Raw genomic sequence first — 21,438 nt, 5'->3', positions numbered from 1 at the left:
TGGTTGCGCAATATGATCTTGAACTAGTTCAGCTTGATGTGAAGACCGCGTTTTTACACGGTGATTTGGAAGAGGAAATCTATATGACTCAGCCAGATGGATTCAAGGTTGCTGGAAAAGAAAATTGGGTTTGCAAACTGACAAAGTCGCTTTATGGATTGAAGCAATCTCCGAGGCAGTGGTACAAGCGATTTGATCAGTTCATGAAAGGGCAAAGGTACACAAGAAGTAAATTTGATCATTGCGTGTATTTTCAGAAGCTACAAGAAGGAACTTTCATATACTTGCTCTTATATGTTGATGATATGCTAATAGCATCTAAGAGCAAAGTTGAGATTGAAAGATTGAAGACTCAACTCAATCTCGAGTTTGAGATGAAAGATCTAGGAGAAGCTAAAAAGATTCTCGGCATGGAAATATGGAGAGATAGAGCTCATGATAGAGTTAGCTTGTCTCAGAAGAAGTATTTAAAAAAGGTACTACAGCAGTTTGGCATGAACGAGCAGACAAAACCTGTAAGTACCCCGTTGGCTTCTCATTTCAAGCTTTCTGCACAACTATCTCCTTCGACGAATACGGAACGAGAATACATGTTGCAAGTTCCGTATTCTAATGCAGTGGGTAGCTTGATGTATGCAATGGTGTGTACAAGACCCGACATTTCACAGGCAGTTAGTATAGTGAGCAGGTATATCCATAATCCTGGAAAAGGACATTGGCAAGCTGTGAAATGGATTCTACGGTATATTCAGAAGACCGTGGATGTTGGATTACTGTTCAAGCAGGATAATACACTTGGTAAAGGTGTTATTGGGTACGTTGATTCTGACTATGCCGGTGATTTGGACAAGCGAAGATCAACCACCGGTTATGTGTTTACACTTGCTGGAGGACCAATAAGTTGGAAGTCTACACTACAGTCTACAGTTGCATTGTCAACCACAGAAGCCGAGTACATGGCTGTAACAGAGGCTGTAAAGGAGGCTATTTGGTTACAAGGTATGGCTAAAACCTTGGGGTTGGTTCAGGAGCATATTAACGTGTATTGTGATAGTCAAAGTGCTATTCATTTAGCAAAGAATCAAGTCTATCATGCACGTACAAAACATATCGACGTACGATTCCATTTTGTGCGGGAAATTATTGAAGAGGGGAAAATTTGTCTTCAGAAGATCAAGACTGCAGATAATCCCGCAGATATGATGACCAAGGTGGTAACAGCAACCAAGTTCGAACATTGTTTGAACTTGATTAATATCCTGCAAGTTTAACAGTTGAAGAAGGCACTATCAAGTATTGTTGTCAAAAGCAGAAAGAATTGTGTGAAGATAAGATTATCGTAATCAAATCTTCAAGGTGGAGATTATTGGAACCCACCATTGTTTGAAAAGTCAAATGGGGTGGGCACCAAAAGTAGAAAGTAATATTGGTTGGCAAGTTGGGTTAAAAGTTGGCATAGGATAATTGCAATTTTGGTCCCTAATTGTATAGGGACATTGCAAGTTGATCCTTGAACCTCAACTATAAATAGGCCTAACCATTGCTTACTTTCTTCATCCCATAATTGCCATTCTCTACTTAAGGCATTATTCTCTCTCTCTATTTGTAAATTTCACTTGTAATTTTTGGAGTGAAATATATTTGGTAGTGCCCGAGGACGTAGGCAAAATTTGCTGAACCTCGTTAAAATTCTAGTGTTCTTTATTATTTGTTTTGCATATTTTGTGAATGTGATTGTAGTGATTTATTGTGCTATTAAATTACGATAGAGGGATATTCTGGCTAGGAAAGACTTGGTATTTAAGTGATCTTCGTGATCTACCTCTCTTTCCTGGGAATTGAACTTAGTGTGATTTTTCAGTACAATAATTAAACTCTTTCACACGCTTCCGCGCAACAATAAGGATACCACCGCTAGAAGTTAGAGCGGTAGCTTGAAGAGTAGCGAAGGAACTAGCAGCACTGCCATCTACAGAAGCTCCAGCTGGTGCACTTGCAGGGCTGCCACTGGCGAATAAGGCATTGGCAGAAACCATGTCGGCGAAGACAATCAAAACCAAAGCAAGAACAACAAGTTGGCGTGCCATTTTTGTTTCGAAATGTGGTCTATGTGTTTATTAAACAAGAATTTTAAAAAAGCACACACACGCACATACACAGAAAATGTGATTAGGAATAGAGAGATGCAAATATGTTTGTAATTGTGAAAATAAAATAAAATAAAGAACACACCAATTTTACGTGAAAACCTTTTCGAGAAAAAAACTACGGGCAGAGGAGAAGAAAATTCACTATGTCAAATTCGAATCATTACAAGAGGAATAGACTATGTCTATTTATAGGCTTGTAAAGCCATATCCTAGTAAGATTAAAGCACCTTATTCTAATCAATATAAAATAGATGGAGTTTAATAAGGTTTGAAAAACCTTATTCTAAGATAAAATAAAAGAAGTGTAGTTCTATATAGATTTTACTTTTATTTTATTTTACCACTATATTTTATTTAAATAAGGATTCGGGTCATTTAATTCTAATAGTAATCATGATTAGCATATTAATACTAGTAAATTACGGTATCGTACGGCAATTAATTTCTTTTTTAATTTTAAACTTAGCCACTAATCATACGATTTGTAAGTTCGACAATCCTATAATTATTGAAAATTGGATTGGGTGAATGTTAATTATTAGATTTGTAACACCCCTAATCCCAAACCGTCGCCAGAATAGGGTTACGGGGCGTTTCCTAACATATTAGTTAATTTATAAACAATTTCATGAATAAACAACAAATATATTAAAATTAAATCATTAAGTCTCTTTTATGAACCCTCGAGGCCTAAATCACGTATTATAAATGAATAGGGACTTATTCAAGTACTCCGAAAATTTTTCGTAATATAATAATAATTATTATTTTTTTGAAAAAATTCAATATAACCCCTTTAGAAACATCTAACCTTCCCTGCAATTTCAAATTTGCAACTAACTCAACACAACAACAACTCAACAAATACAATCTTCATCCAAATCACATTCGTCTTATAACAATATCACTAATCGTTATTTTATCTAACATTATATTCATTCATACTTTCAAGTAGTATTTAAACATCTTAATTAATTTCCATTCATATCATATATCAACTTATATTAACTTAACTAATATATTCATGAGTTGATACAAAACATAGTCACTTCAGCTCCTATACATGCCATATAAACCATTTAAAGTATTTATAACAAAATCTACCGGAAAATTGAGATAGTGTGACTTGAGCGTGATGATCCAATCATCTGACCCTCCCGTTAATCTACAAAGAGCAATAAACATTACAGGTAAGCTAACTATAGCTTAGTAAGTTCGCCGGCTTAAACCATAAACCTTACCAATATTAGTTTAAAAAATTCAAATCATATGGACATTTCAAGTAAGTTACTTTCATCCTATAAATCATAATCTCATTTTAAAAATAATTTACTTAATTGAGCTCAAAAATAATGATAACATTATTTACATTTCTTTTTCCACACGTTACAATTACGACTTACTGACTTGTCAATTTAAGGAACGACTTATGAATTTGAGCACATCGTGATCTGAAACCCGAAATCTAACTGAAGCGCATAAGTGCTAAACGGAAGCCTGAAGGCTAACTAAAGCACATAAGTGCTAAACGGAAGCCCGAAGGCTAACTGAAGCTCATCAGAGCTGAACTGAAACCCCAAAAGGGTTAACTGAAACTCATATGAGTTAACGGAAGCTCATAAGAGCTAAACAGAAAGCAAACATGAGAGTTCGCAACAAATGCTGAATCTCGGTTTACTTGGGTAATTTACCGTCAATTTATCTTTTTCACCAAACGATCGTACTCATTTCCTGCGTTCCGTTCCTCCGAAATACTCAGTTCAATTTCGTAACTTTTTTACATGATTTAATTATTTTCAACAATTAACATACATAAATATTAATCACCATTCATAAAATAACATTGAAATTTAATAATTTAACCGTACGAACTTACCCGGAACAATTTGCAGTAGTTGTAGAGATTTCTTGAACTATTCCAGAATTTTCTCTTTTCCTCGTTTATCCTCAATTTCTTGATCTATAATATAAAATTTTCACTTATCAGTATTGACTTCACATTCTTCTATTTCACATCCTTAATGTTTATAACCCGCTTACAAGTAACATTATCTGTAATTTTACTATTTACCTATGTATATTCAATGATGTCCATCCATGTCATAGCCACTAAATTATTTTTATCTTCAGCTACAGAACTCAAAATTATGATCGGCTAATTTTCACTGAAACTAGACTCACATATCTTCTTATCATAAAATTTTCAGAATTTTTGGTTTAGCAAATAATTACAGTTTATTCTTTAAAGTCACCCCTGTTCTGCTGTCTGATAGTTCTAACCCTTCTTCACTAAAAATTAATTATCTCTTCATACAGAATTCGGATGATATTTCCGTTTGTTTTTTTTTTTTTTTTGAAAATAAACTCATTCAGGATTCTGTAAATATAAATTTAAGCCCCTAATTATTTTTATTCAATTTTTTATGATTTTTCAAATTCAGAACAGGGGAACTCGAATTCATTTTGACCTTGTCTCACAAAATTCATTATATATAATGATTTACAAATCCTTTGCTTACACCAATTCTTCTATGAGAAACTAGACTCAATAAGCTTTAATTTAATATTTTTTTCATCATATAATTCGATTCCTACAATTTATGGTGATTTTTCAAAGTTAGTCTACTGCTGCTGTCCAAACTGTTTTAGTGCAAGCTATTTATTACCATTTTCCCCCTAAGCTTTTAATAAATAACAATTTCGTCCCTACTCAATTAGCCTCTCAATTGAGCTGATTTTTCTCAATTAACACTTTATTCTATCACCTTTAACTAGTTTTCAACCTTTAGGAATCAAAATTTCAGAAATAGACTTTAATTCCAAACATTTTCACAATTAGGTCCTAAAAATCAATTTCTATTGAAATTACCTAATAGAATCATCTCATAAACAAATTAATGCTTTAATTTCATTCTATTTCATCATAAACTTACAGCACTCAACCATGGTGACTTTCAATTTCATCCATGAAATCAAAAACTAATGAATTTAATAGTAGGACCTAGTTGTAAAAGTCTTAGAAAAACAAAAATTACAAGAAAAAGGCAACGATTAACTCACTTGGTGCAAAAATTATGAAATATCAGCTTATAGAACGCTCCTATGGCGTTTTTAGCTGCTGGAATTGAAGAGAAATGAAGAGAAATCTAGATATTTCCTATTTAGTCCTAGCTTTATTTAGTTAATTTTGCAATATTCCAATTTTACGCTTAATTCATCAATTTTCCTGTTGATTTCAAACCCCTTTCCGTCCAGCCCAAATAGACCTTGGGTCTATTTGCCTTTTAAACCCTCTTTCTTTTATCATTTAAGCTATTTAATCATTTTTCATAATTTTACATTTGTTACAATTTAGTCCTTTTTATTCAATTAACCATCGAAACTTTAAAATTTCTTGACGAAACTTTTATTAACACTCCATAAATATTTATAAAAATATTTATGGCTCGTTTTTAAAATTTTCAAACTCTCGATACCTCATTTTCGATTCTAAATTTTTTTTTCTTTTTAATATTTATTTCTAGTACATTATTCGCTATTTCAAAAATTTTCCTAACTTCACATTTAACTTATATTGACTAAATTATTAATATTTTTCTACTCATTTGTCGAATTTAGTGATCTCGAATCACTGTTCCGACACCACTGAAAATTTAGGCTATTACAAGAATGGCCAAAAATAGATAAAATTGATTTCATTTTATATCATTACTAATGGTATAAATATCAAAGCATACATGAATTTTGATCTAATGTTTAATGCCATACATATGAAAATAAATGTATGTATTCATTTTTTAAATGTGTATAATTGAATCAAAATCAAACTTTCATGTATATATTTGAACCACAATTCGAGGTCTAGGTGTATGATTAAAGTTCATGTATCAAATTGCACATTGGACCAAAGTTCATGTATAAATTTGGTATTTATGTCCTTTCATAAATTATTCATAAAATTTTGAGTTAATTGCACCAGACATCCTCAAACTATGTCTCTCACTTTAAAATGGTCCTCAAATTTTAAAACATTCTAATTACATCTCCAAACTATCGATGTTAAATCAATCAGACATTCCCATTATGGAAACTGTTAATTTAACTAATAAATGGCATGTAAATTCTTATGTGACATTTTACAAAAAAGTAAAATGTTGTTGTATAAGTTTTAAAATTAAAAACTAAAAATAAAGTAAAACCCAAAAAAGATAGAATAAAGGATAATTACTCTAAAAGCTACACTAATGAGGTATTGAACCCCTTCCAACTTAATTCATGAAATTATATACAATGGTGGAGTATTCTAGAACTTCCGAAACATTCTACATGAATCCAGTCTCTTATTTAAACTTGTAGAGTGTTTTAGCGCATGCTGGGAATCTCATGGCTCGATTCTCTCGTGTGTGCTCAGTTACCAACTTGATGAGGCCTTGCCTAATCACGGGGTGAGGCATTCTCCCCCCACTCAATCTACCAATACCCTTATTGCTAGAAAGCATCGCTCTTGATTCTTTGATCAAAGCCTTCTTCGTGAACCACACGTTCGGGGCCTCCACGCCAAGTCTTTTACCCCCGGCTTTGCATAACTGTCGCTACTCAAGGAACCTTCACTCTCAGTTCCTTCACTTTTATGTTACCGACGCTCTCTCCACTCCTTGCGTTACACCTTTGCATGAATGAGGTCAGACTTCATCTTACCCTTTCTCACATTCTCCCTTGGTGCTCAATTGGCCTCTGCTTTTGGACGCCTTTAGGTGGCACCTAACCTTAATACTCATAAATCTACATCGTGTATATCTTTTACCACTCAAATACAGCCAAACCTATGGTCACTTCCACTACCACCAGCTTCAGACTCTTCCAAGGTCTTCCCGATCACAAATAACATAGCCTTGGTGGGGAAATCTCGCACCCTATTAGGACCCTCACATAAGAGGTAACTGAGTCATTATCTCTCACTCGCCTCCTTCACGATTGCATTGAGGCACCTTTTAAAAATACACGACTTGCAAATGAATAGGCTACTTTTCTAGCTCCGGCCGCTATGCTGTATTAATTCCAAATATATATTTCAAAGAAATCATCTTATCAAAGTCACATGAGTCTACCGTATAATCATGCCGAGTCAAGCTTGAATAATGGTCAGTTCGAGCTCAAACTAGACTTGAAATTTAGGACTCAATACTCAGCCCTTTTTCAATTCACCATATCGATGCCTTTAAGAACATTTTCACTTAAAAGTCCACCTTCCATTACTTAAATCAATTAGACCAATGTGTCTTTTTTTTCTTAATTTTTAATGGGAGTATTACAAATTCAAAATTCCAACAACCATTCTCAACGACCACTGGCTTACTTCTTCGTTACTGAATTAATGCTTTAAATATTACTATAATTAATACTTAACACACAGTTCACCGAATTAAGTCTATTGACTTGATGGTTAAGGTTTTCACTACTCCAGATGTAGCCTAAATTCAAATCGCGCTAGTCATGTTGTTGTTAGGTCTTTACCTTCCTCTCATAATTCACAAAAAAAAAAAACTCAGTTCACCAATCTACTTGTTTTAGTAGATTTGTTAAACGTATAATATTGTAAGTGAATTTATATACATGAAAAACAGTTCATAAACTTAATGAAAAACATAACATTCTATTTATAGAACTAATTATTTATTTTCCAAAAAACCCTACCATTTTTTTAAATTGCAAATTTTTTAATGATTTGTCAGCATTTCCTTGACAATCATTCTATGGATGAACATTATGACTAGGACTCCACAAAGAAACAACCAACTCATGAGTCCAAATAATACAAATATTTAATTATTATATTTAACTTGATCTTTCTATTCTCTGTCAAGGTCAATAAGGATACCACCGCTAGGACTTGGAGCGGTAGCCTGAGATGTAGCGGAGGAACTAGCAATATTGCCATCTGTAGAAGCTCCAGCTGGTGCACTTGCAGGGTTGCCACCGGCGGATGAGGCGTCAGCAAAAACCACGCTGGCGAGGACAATCAAAACCAAAGCAAAAACAACAAGTTGGCGTGCCATTTTTGTTTCAAAATGTGATCTCTGTGCTTATTAAGCAGGAATTTTTTTTAAAAAAAAAAGAGAGAAAAAATGTGATTAGGAAGAAAAAATGTGATTAGGAATGGAAAGATGCAATATGTTTGTAATCATGATTAACGTATTAATACTAGTAAATTACCGTATCATACGGTAATTAATTCTTTTTTAATTTCAAACTTAGCCATTAATCATACGATTTTTAAGTTCGGCAATCCTATAATTATTGAAAATTGGGTTTGGTGAATGTTAATTCTTAGAATGGCCAAAAATAGATAAAACTGATTTAATTATTAATGGTATAAATATCAAAGCATACATGAATTTTGATCTAATGTGTAATGCCATACATATGAAAATATATGTATCTATTCATTTTTTAAATGTGTATAATTGAATCAAAATCAAACTTTCATTTATATATTTGAACCACAATTCGAGGTCTAGGTGTATAATTAAAGTTCATGTATCAAATTGCAAAAGTTCATGTATAAATTTGGTATTTATGTCTTTTCATAAATTACTCATAAAATTTTGAGTTAATTGCAGCAGACATCCTCAAACTATGTCTCTCATTTTAAAGTGGTCTCCAAATTTTAAAACATTCTAATTACATCTCCAAACTATAGATGTTAAATCAATCAGGCATTACCGTTATGGAAACCGTTAATTTAACTAATACTGTTATGGAAACCGTTAATTTAACTAATAAATGGCATGTAAATTCTTATGTGACATTTTACAAAAAAAAAGTAAAATGTTGTGGTATAAGTTTTAAAATTAAAAACTAAAAATAAAGTAAAACCCAAAAAGAGAGAATAAAGGATAATTTCCCTAAAAGCTACACTAATGAGGTATTGAACCCCTTCCAACATAATTCATGCAATTATATACAATGGTGGAGTATTCTAGAACTTCTGGAACATTTTACACGAATCCAGTCTCTTATTCAAACATGTAGAATGTTCTCGGGCACACTAGGAATCTCGTGGCTCGATTCTCTCGTGTTTGCTCAGTTACCAACTTGATGAGGCCTTGCCCAATTACGAGGCGTGACATTCTCCCCCACTCGATCTAGCAATGCCCTTATTGCTAGAGGGCATTGCTCTCGATTTTTTGATCAATGCCTTCTTTGTGAACCATTCTTTTGGGGCCTCTATGCCAAGTCTTTTACCCTCGGCTTTGCATGATTGTCGCTACTCAAGGAACCTTCACTCTCGGTTTTTTCACTTTCTTGTTACCGATGCTCTCTCCACTCCATGCTTTACACCTTTGCATGAATAGGGTCAGATTTCATCTTACTCTTTTTCACATTCTCCCTTCATGCCCAATTGGCCTTTGCTTTTGGACACCTTTGGGTGGCACCCAACCTTAATAATCATAACTCCACATCGTGCACATCCTTTACCATTCAAATACTGCCAAGCTTACGGTCACTACCACTACCACCAACTTCAAACTCTTCCAAGGACTTCCCAATCACAGACAACATGGCCTTGGTGGGACAATCTCGCACCTTATGGGGACCCTCGCACAAGAGGCAACTGAAACGCTTTCTTTCACCCACCTCATTCACAATTGCATTGAGGCACCCTTCGTCTCATCAAGGCTTGGCTCTCTGATACGGGGTTGCGCGCGGACCAAGATCGAGTTGCCAAGTCACGAGAAACTCCTACGAAAACCCTAAACAATTAGATCTGAAACGAAACAGAAAATTAAAAGATTAGATTTTTGAATTTTCAGATCTGAAATAAAATCCCCAAAACAGTAAAGAATCAAATAGAGAATAGAAATAAGTGTTAATAAGGAATCTTGAAACCCTAGAAGAGATTGCGATTCTGCCCAATTGAACACCCAGATAGTTTTCCCCAAATTTCGGCAATCTAATTTCTCCCAAAAAGAGTATGGATGAATCGGCAAGAACCCTAGAAATTGGGGATTTTTGGGCTAATTCCTTAAGATAGAAAAAGGCTGAAAACACAATAAGAACAGAAAATAAATTAGATAAAGATTCGGCACAAGCAGAAATAAAGAAAGAATTGACAGTAAGAAATTAAAAGATAAGTCCTAAGAAGCCTTGAAATCCCGAAAGATCTCACAACTCCCTTCAAACGGCTCTAATCTCCCCTCCAAAGAATATCAATGGCAAGAAGAAGGTTGAAGATGGCTCCCACAATCAAAAAGATTGTTAAAACAACTTCTAAAGAAAACTCAAGAGAAAATCCTTGAAGAACTCAAAGAGAATTTTCACTCAAATCAAATCTGAAATTTTTAATGTAATTGTAATGTAATGTAGGGTGGCTGGCCAAGCCATATAAATAGGCCTTTCAAATGTTTTCCTAATTTAATTAGAACACTAAAACTAAAACTAAAAAAACTCCTAATTATTTTAATATGGAAATTCGGCCAAGGGTCTTTTATTTGGGACTCTTGGACTGAATATAAAAATTTAAACTAAGTAAAATAAATAAATAAATAAATAAAAATAAAACTTTACAACTTGGGCCACTTTGACAATTTGGTCTGATTTTCAACTAAGTATGGATGGATTTCTTGATTGGGCTGGGAATTTGCTTATTGGGCCTCGCCTTCAAGAATTTGGGCTTTTGTGACTCGTATCATTCCCCCCTTCCTCAAAAAGATTCGTCCTCGAATCTGAAAAATCAAATGAACTCGACTTTCCTCTATCGAACGGGACTAATGGCAATTGAGTCCACTGAGAAGAATAGCCATGAGATAGTAAATAGCAACGGAAATAAGCTTGTAGTCCAATCATAAGCATAATAGAACAGGTATAACGCATGTGAATGGACAGATTCAGATTACCATGCAAACAATCTAATTTACTCACCACTGCCTCGTCAAATATTTGAAACAAAGATGGACATGTTTTAAGGCATTCAGTCGTCTCACATTGTTCCCACAAACCATGAATAAATTGCGAGTAATAAATCAAATGGTAAACATAATCGTCACAAGTAGGTATTTGAAAAGATTCACATGGTTCACAGAGTTGCATAATCATACCATGCATTAATCAGCGGTCTATAGATTCACTCACACATGCATTATCAAAAACAAGAATCTTTTTATCAACCATCAAAACAGATAGATCATCAATAAATAAAATAGGACAGTCAAGCACGTTTCGATCTAAGTGTTCATCAACACGATCTTTATCACTATCCGAGGAGTACAAAAGTGTTTCAAAGGTTTCAAGCATCTTACCTCGATAAGCAGAAGAATAAGGGTCGATTTTACCTTTTTCATTTAAAACAAACCTTCGCTCATCGGGGGCATAGTGTAGTCGAATCTTCGTTGTTGAGTTAACGTTTGTCAAATGGAACTCAAACTTCATGTACAACCACATAAACTGTTTAAGGCACGAATATAAATTGAAAACAAATTTGGAAAATTTCGTTACCTTATTCTCCAAAACAGATTTGGACAAATTCAAGGATTTTACACAAGGTAAATCAAGAGAATAACAAATCACGCTTCTTTTCGTAATGACTTTATCAACCACAATCGAAGAGTAACAATTAATCGGATCAAAATGAGGGGATCTTTTAAGAACTAAGTCACCAAAAGTTTTATCAATAATTTTCAAATCTGCACTGGACTCGGTTTCTAAAATTTCCTTACCTCGCTTACCTTCGGGATCATGTAGTGTGATTTCATCTTTGCTTAAGTTGATCGTATGAAAGCGTCTTTCATTTGAGAGGTATTGAAGTTGAAAGTTATCTTTCGATCTTTCGGGAACCTGAAAAGTAGCAACACAAGAAAAATTCATATCTTGGTTAGTGGAAACATTCCTCACTACCCTTTCCACGTCTTTTTCTTTTGTTTCTTTTTCTAATTCATTTTCTCTTCTTTCTTCAATTTCTTTTTCACTCTCAATCTCTTTTTGCTCTTTTTCATTCTCTTTTTCTTTTTCCTCACTTGTTTTAACAGAATTTTTCAGTTTGATTTGGTCCTCATGGACTTGTTCCGGAGTGAGCGGCACTAAGGTGAGTTTCTTTCCTTGATGCTTGAAAGAATACCTATTGGTACGACCATCGTGAGTGACTTTTCGATCCAGTTGCCATGGTTCTCCTAGCAACAAATGGCAGGCCTGAATAGGCATTACGTCACACACAACTTCGTCTTGATACTTACCGATAGAAAAGGCGATGCGCACTTGTTGAGTGACCCTAAATTGGCCTTTGTTGCTAAGCCCTTGTAGTTGATAAGGTTGTGGATGCTTGGTAGTGGTTAAGCAAAGCTTTTCCACCATCGTCGTGCTGGCTATGTTGGAGCAACTTTCACCATCAATAATAACTCTACAAAGCTTACCTTGTACATGGCAGCGAGTATGAAAGAGATGTTCTCGTTGCTGCTCGCTCTTTGGTTTTGCCAAAGATGATTGTCCACGATCATGAAAATCATCATCCATTCTAGGGACACGTTGAGGGCTGCACCTATAGGGCTGGTTATCCCTATCTTCCTTAATTGGATCTCGATATTGATGTTTTTGATTCACTCGTACCTCATTCAAAGTAGTATTCAATGCTTGAAGTGTAGCATTTATTTGTGTGATTGCAGCAGTATGTCCGTCTAACTGTTGTTGGACTTTCATAAGTGCATCATTATTATCACCTTTAGACATCTTCAAAACCTGTAAAAAATAAACACTCAACACTCAAAAATAAAAGTTAGCAAACCTCACCATTAATCACTCAAAAAGAAAAATCAAATTCTCAATGAGGTCGAATTCAATCTTGTGAGTTCTTTATCAGAGTTTATATCAACCAATTAGAGAGTGTGAACCAAACTACCAAAGAATCCTAATTTGCACTAGGATGCCAAAAACTGACGAGACACCAATTGATTCGTGTTGCACCGAGGAAGAAGTTGTGCACACGTTTAAATCCTACTAACACAAGAAACAAGAAGGTGTTAGATAACGTAAAGGAAGAATAAAGGTAAACAAATGAAAACCTACAGGTAAGAATCAATAAAATTGCTGAAAATATAAAACCCGAAAAACTGTGGAGTAACTTGACAACTTCGTTCGAGGTGTTCCCGATCTCTAAAAATCACGAAATTAAATCTGGAGTGTCCTTATATATTGAATTTTTGATCTGGAAATTTTGGGCACCAAATTCAACCCGCTGAATCTTTTTTTAAATTTTTATTGAATTTCGTCTTTTTGATTTTTTTGACTTTTTTGACTGATTTTTTGCGGGAATAATTTTTTTATATTCAATCACAGTGCCAAAAACATGTATGTAAAATTTCAGATCAATCGGACAACGTTTACCCACTCAAATGAATTTTTTTGAACAATTTTTCTGGGTAAAACTGCTGTTTATGCTTTAAAAAATAGAGATCAGTTTAGAAATCAACCAAGAACACCCAAAACGCCCAAAATCTGATACCAAATGATACGGGGTTGCGCACGGACCAAGATCGAGTTGCCAAGTCACGAGAAACTCCTACGAAAACCCTAAACAATTAGATCTGAAACGAAACAGAAAATTAAAAGATTAGATTTTTGAATTTTCAGATCTGAAATAAAATCCCCAAAACAGTAAAGAATCAAATAGAGAATAGAAATAAGTGTTAATAAGGAATCTTGAAACCCTAGAAGAGATTGCGATTCTGCCCAATTGAACACCCAGATAATTTTCCCCAAATTTCGGCAATCTAATTTCTCCCAAAAAGAGTATGGATGAATCGGCAAGAACCTTAGAAATTGGGGATTTTTGGGCTAATTCCTTAAGATAGAAAAAGGCTGAAAACACAATAAGAACAGAAAATAAATTAGATAAAGATTCGGCACAAGCAGAAATAAAGAAAGAATTGACAGTAAGAAATTAAAAGATAAGTCCTAAGAAGCCTTGAAATCCCGAAAGATCTCACAACTCCCTTCAAACGGCTCTAATCTCCCCTCCAAAGAATATCAATGGCAAGAAGAAGGTTGAAGATGGCTCCCACAATCAAAAAGATTGTTAAAACAACTTCTAAAGAAAACTCAAGAGAAAATCCTTGAAGAACTCAAAGAGAATTTTCACTCAAATCAAATCTGAAATTTTCAATGTAATTGTAATGTAATGTAGGGTGGCTGGCCAAGCCATATAAATAGGCCTTTCAAATGTTTTCCTAATTTAATTAGAACATTAAAACTAAAACTAAAAAAACTCCTAATTATTTTAATATGAAAATTCGGCCAAGGGTCTTTTATTTGGGACTCTTGGACTGAATATAAAAATTTAAACTAAGTAAAATAAATAAATAAATAAATAAAAATAAAACTTTACAACTTGGGCCACTTTGACAATTTGGCCTAATTTTCAACTAAGTATGGATGGATTTCTTGATTGGGCTGGGAATTTGCTTATTGGGCCTCGCCTTCAAGAATTTGGGCTTTTGTGACTCGTATCACTCTCATTGTCTCATTATTCAAAAATAGCCACTATCGGCTCCTCTACTCTTAACTTGCCACTGTTCTTCTGGGACTCGACTTGTTCAAAGTATGAAAGGTTTAACGGTAATTTAATAAATATAAAAAAATCCAAAACCATATTTCTTTGGTATTAAAAAATTGAAATCCATAAATTCTTGCTTGGGATTCTTACAGACTTACTAATTTGTCTTATTATCATAGCGGCATGTAGATAAGGTAGTAATATGAATGTCCTGTATAAATAAAACAACACTCGCACAATTCTATTGTTTTAAAAAGGACAAGATTGGGGAGAATCTTTGGTCATCAAGAAGCTATAACACTTGTTTTGCACTGCGGAATATATATAGGAGGAAGCTTTGTACAGCTTTTTCGAATGCCTTATTAATAACCATGGAATTAAATAGTGGACTACATATAGGAGAGAGATATCATATTATTTTCTTTTACAATACACGATTTGCAAATGAATAGGCTACTTTGCCAGCTCCGGCTGCTGTGCTGTATTAGTTACAAAGATATAAATCCTAAGGAATCATCTTATCAAAGTCATATGAGTCTACCGTGTAATCGGTTTAAGACAAGCTTGAATAATGGTCAGTTCGAGCTCAAACTTGACTTGAAATTCAGGACTCAATACTCAGCTCGAGCATCAATTTTTAAGTTTGGGCCTGGATCGTGACATACTAATCAAGTTATTTGAGCTTGATTAATCTAGTTAATTAAAATCCATGTGTTACCTTGAACTCGAGTTCGATTAGACTAGTTTGTAATTAAGCTCTTTCCATAGAAAAGATAACAAGCACGATTAAGCTTGCGAACCATTGAAATCAAATATATGGTGCTTGAATTTAGCTCAATTAAAAGCTCGAGCTACTTGAGCTCTATCTCTATTTAATAATTACCAAATCGAATTCAAATTATTTTCGAGTTGAACTTGACAAGCTTGCAAGCACTAATGTCTCATTTACATTGTTAAAGAATCTATCAACAATAATGGTCAGTTCGATCTCGAACTTGACTTGAAATTCAAGACTCAATACTCAGCTCGACATCAATTTTTAAGTTTGAGCTTGGATCGAGACATAATAATCAAGTTATTTGACCTTAATTAATCTAGTTAAGCTTGAATAATGATCAGTTTGAGCTCGAACTTGACTTGAAATTCGGGACTCAATACTCAGCTCGAGCATCAGTTTTTAAGTTTGGGCTTGGATCGAGACATACTAATCAAGTTATTTGAGCTTGATTAATCTAGTTAATTAAATTTCATGCATTACTTTGAACTTGAGCTTGATTAGACTAGTTTGTCATTAAAATCTTTCCATAGAAAAGGGTAAAAATGTAATTTTATAATATAAAATTATATTAACATAACAAGCTTGATTAAGCTTGCGAACTATTGAAATCAAATATATGGTGCTTGAACTTAGCTCAATTGAAAGCTCGAGCTACTTGAGCTCTATCTCTATTTGATAATTACCAAATTGAATTCAAATTATTTTTGAGTTTAACTCGACTAGCTTGCAAGCACTAACGTCTCATTTACACCGTTAAAAAATCTGTCAACAATAATTATACAAATTTGTTGATGCAAGATACGATACTAAAGACAGCTTCACAATGGTTAACATTTAACACTATGAATAGTTTATTTGATTGTTATATGCTTAGGGTTTCCTTCAGAGTTTAGGATTCAACATTTTACACCATTGATAGCCACTGTCGTAGAGACATGGCATCATGGAACCTCATGTAGTTATGTTAAGGCTATGAGAGTTAGTCTTAGAGTCTTAAGAAATCCTAAGAGTAGACATGGGCATGTTCTGAACTGGACGAGGTTGTAGAATGGAAAGCCCTCTTTCAATTTTCCATTTCGATGATTTTAGGAACATTTTCACTTAAAATTCCACCTTCCATTACTTAAATCAATTAGACCAATATGTCTTTTTTTTTCTTTAATATAAAAATTACTACAGAATAACACCATTGAAATCAACTCAAAAGCATTTCCCCATCTAGATCAAAGATCTCTTTTTAATTTCTATCGAAGTTTGATTGAGTTCATTTATGTCTTATGGTTTTTTTTACTTTGAGATGTTTCTATTTACGATTATGAACTAATTCCATAGATACCTCCAGAGGATGAAACCTATGGTGAATCTTTTTATTCAATGTCTATTTTTACGCGATAAATACTTGATTCTTGTTCTCAATTATGTATGTTTATTTCTTATTTTAATATTTTTGGGATATTAATTCATGTTTAATGTGCTTAATTCAGTGGAGCAAAAGTCCCTATTTAAGAGTATATCTAGCATAATTGAGTAGAGTTGCGTGTAATTTTAGAAAGAATATGACATAAATCTACCGGATTAGAGTCAAATTTAATAGGGGAGTCCATAGATCTAGTTAATGAGACGATATAGGTTTTAATTAGAAAGATATTTCAATTAGTCAACCTAGAGTCAGTTGTTCTTACTCTCGAAAGAGATAATAACATAATTTAGAGATTTCTACTGATAAATACACAAGTGAATAAATCGTTTAAGTCATATTCATAATAATAGGTGAAGTCTAGGAGGATTCTTTCCAGGGTATTGTCTATCTTATTGGTTAATATTCGATTACTTCTTTGATTCATTCTCTGTAGCATTCTTAATTAATTTAGTTTAGTAAATTTAGATTAAAACACATCATCATGTTGTTGTAAGGGCTTTACCTTCCCCTCGTAATTCACAAAAAAAAACACAGTTCACCAATATACTCGTTTTAGTAGATTTGTTAAGAGTAAAGAGTTGTAAGTGAAATTATATATATAAAAAATAGTTCATAAACTTAATGAAAAACATAACATTTTATTTATAGAACTAATTATTTATTTTCCAAAACCCCACCATTTTTTAAATTGCAAATTGTTTAATGATTTGTCCACATTTCCTTGACAATCATTCTATGGATGAATTTTATGTGTAACGCCCCAAAAATCCCAAAACCCAAAAATCTCGAAATCCCGAACTTTCTTTGTTTTCGATTTTGATAAAAATTATGTTTAATATTCTTATCCAAGCGATAATTTTAGTAGGTCTTAGTTAAGGTTTGAGTTCGAATTAAGGGGTAGAAGAAATTATAATTTAATTATTAAAAGAATCAGCGCTGGCAAGTAGTTGGGCTTTTAAATAAAGTTAGGGGAAAATAGCATCAAAAAGCCTAGTAGAGGAGTGGCTAAGTGACGCCACTTAGAGTGTAAGGAGGTGGCGTTAATGGCTAGCAAGGAGGTCCAAGGTTCGAATCCTAGCTTAGTGTTTTTAGAAGTTTAATTTTGGCCTTCTAGAAGGATGGAAGTGGCGTGAAAGTGGACTCCAAGGGAAGTGTTCAGGAGAGAAAATTAAGGAAATGATTAAGGGGTTATTAGGGAGAAAAACGAGGAGATGAGAAGGGAGAAGTGATGGAGCCGAATGGGGAATTGGGCATGGGAAAATTTGGCTATAAGGCTTATAAATAGGTGTCGAATGCTAGGGTATGAAGCTAATGCCGAATTTCTTCTACCCTGTTACCAGAAACTCTTTTCTCTAAAAGCCGAAAACTTTCTGCCTTCTTTTTTTTTCTTCCTTGTGCCGAATTCTATTTTTACTCTACCTCATTGCTGACTTTTCTTTCTTTTTCCTTGGAGTTGAATAACCCTCTTTTTCCATACAAAATCGTAAAGGGCCGAACCTTTTTGGCCGAATACTCTTGGTACAATCACTACTCCTTATACTTCGGTCAAATCTAGTGTAAGTGTTGTTCTTCCAATCGATTTCTTTGCTAAGTATCGAATATTGTCCCTCACTCTTTCTAATCAACTGTGGTAGGGAATTAGTATCGGATCTCGAATCTTAGCTCATTACCGAATTGCTCCTTAGGTGTTGCGATTTTGGTAAGTATTCCTCTTCCATTGGCTAAGGTTGGCTGAATAGACATAGTAAGGTAAGGGGACTTGTGTTGGATATGAGTCACCTATTATTCTAGTTTTAATAGTTACAATTGGTGCAGATCTAGGAGTTGATCGTGGTTAGTGAAGGGGTTGTTATACTTATCGCGCAAGGTAAGGTTAAGGTGAGATTTCGACTTTTGGTAAGGTATTCGATAAGTATGTACGATTAATCTTTAAGTGATATTGATTGTAGGTTTGGGATAAGGAGATCGCATCACGCTTGCTTACCATGTGTGTACATACACTGCACACACACAATAAATCAGCAAAAGCCAAAATGCCGAAATACTGAAAAGCTAAAATGCCGAAATACCGAAATACCAAAAGTTGGGCTACAGTAGTCACGCGAGTGCGCGAACACTCGTAGAGAGGAAACCGTCGTAGGCTTGGGTTGAGAATTGGCCAAATGGGCTGGAATGGGCTAAATGGGCCTGATGGGCTGTTGGGCCTATAATAGGCAAAGATTGTTAAGTGATGCTATGTGTTAGGAAATTTGTATGTGAGCATGAGTATAATATGATTTGGGCCTAATGTGCCATATGAATGTGAATTGGGCCTAGTGGGTCATAAGAATATGAACTGGGCCAGATGGGCCATATGAATGAGATTGGGCCTAGTGGGCCATATGCATGTATGTAGGGGTATTGGGCCTAGTATGTGATGTCTACATAAAACTTAATTAATTAATTGAGATCGTGGACAAGTTATAGGGTTAAGGTGTGGCAATAGGTATATGCATGTCTAAGATTGAATCTAGGGAGAGCTTGGTACTTAAGCGATCTTAATGACCCACCTCTTCTTCTCTGGAATCCTATCTGGTGCATAGTATTCGTTCATCTTAGCTCGCGGGACTTGTTAACGGGCCAAAGTCAGTGGAAACCATAATTAAGGGAAAATTATCGAAATGCCCTTAAGGGCAAAAATGACCAAAATACCCCAAGGTGTTGAATGTAAGTTTTGTGGATGTGACATGCGTACATATTATATTCTGTTTAGGTTGCATATAGGTTGGGAACTATGGTACGGAGGAAGTATATGAGGATTGCATGGTTGCTTGACAATCGTGAATCCACCGACGGCTTTTAAAGCCCAATATGTAAATGAAGGTAGTTCCGCAACCGGGCTACCCTTGGTGTGTGGGCTGGGTGGGTCGATATTTATATCCCCATATGATGTGATGAGGGAAGGAGCTGGTGTGTAGCAGATGGATAATTTGAATGGGATTGCATTGCATGTTTGATGTATGATGATTTTTGAATACTTGTTTTCCGTCGAGGGTTGTACACACTGAGTTTGCGAAAACTCACCCCCTCTTTTTTTTTATTTTTAGGTGATGCTCAATGGACAGTTCGATGTTTGGAGGGACTCTGAGCGGCCAGCTAGCAAGACAAATTTGGAATTTTTTTCTAAGCTTATAAGTTTTATTTTATTAAGTATGTTTTAGACCATATTGTAATAAGGTTCCATTATGCTATTATTACTTGAATTATTATTATTTCTATTGTAATTACAAGAAGTTGAACATGGGATTCCTAAATTATAGTATGTTTTCTACATTTCCGCAACTTAATTTTTAAATGATAAAGTTTTCTTAAATCAAATGTTTTAAACAAGGCTTTCGCAACAGAAAGGTGTGTTTATTTTAAAAGTTAATTAAGGTTTCTCTTGTTTAAGAAAGGTTTTCAGTGAAAACACGGTTTTCGCTCAAACACTTCAATGTAACACGTCAGATTCGGCCATAACATCTAGGCCAAGTTTGGAGTGTTACATTATGACTAGGACTCCACTACGAAACAACTAACTCACGAGTCCAAATAATACAATTATTTAATTATTAATTATATTTAACCTAATCTTTCTATTCTCTATCAAGTTCAATAAGGATACCACCGCTAGGACTTGGAGTGGTAGCCTGAGAAGTAGCGGAGTAACTAGCAGCACTGCCATCTGTAGAAGCTCCAACTGGTGCACTTGTAGGGCTGCCACCGGTGGATGAGGCATCGACAGAAACCAAGCTGGCGAGGACAATCAAAACCAAAGCAAGAACAACAAGTTGGAGTGCCATTTTTGTCTCAAAATGTGGCCGCTGTGTTTATTAAACAAGAATTTTTTTAAAAAAAAGAGATAAAATGTGATTCGGAATAGAGAGATGCAAAATGTTTGTAATCATGAGTAGCGTATTAATACTAGTAAATTACCGTATTATATGACAATTAATTCTCTTTTAATTTTAAACTTAGCCACTAATCACACGATTTTTAAGTTTGACAATCCTATAGTTATTGAAAATAAGGTTTGGTGAATGTTAATTATTAGAATGGCCAAAAATAGATAAAACTGATTTCATTTTATATTATTATTAATGGTAAAAATATCAAAGCATACATGAATTTTGATCTAATATCTGATAAACCGTAATTTATACATATTTTTATCCCATGCTTAGAACATTTTTGGATGAATTATCATTAGATTTGTGGATTTCGATGCTCCTAATCCTTTAATTTCATGTTTTATACTTAGGTGATAAAAAGAGAGAGAAACAGGCCAAAAACGGAGAAAATAGGTCAACGTGGGAAATCAATACAGCCTGGACTTCCTTACACAGGTAGACCACACGCCCGTGTCTATTTAAAAGCCTTTAACAGGGTTTGAAGCACTTAAACACGGGCGTGTCACACGGGCATGTCCCTATCGGGCCCAAGTCTAGTTCTATTCGGAAAAGGGCACTTTAGAGGGTTCTGAGGCATTTTAAAGCCTATATAAACACACTAGAGGAGGATTAGAAAGAAC

This window comes from Gossypium hirsutum, chromosome A10 (assembly GCF_007990345.1).
Source record: "Gossypium hirsutum isolate 1008001.06 chromosome A10, Gossypium_hirsutum_v2.1, whole genome shotgun sequence".
In the NCBI taxonomy this organism is placed as follows: domain Eukaryota; kingdom Viridiplantae; phylum Streptophyta; class Magnoliopsida; order Malvales; family Malvaceae; genus Gossypium; species Gossypium hirsutum.
The sequence above is the reverse complement of the archived record's forward strand: the minus strand, read 5'-3'. Positions refer to the sequence as shown.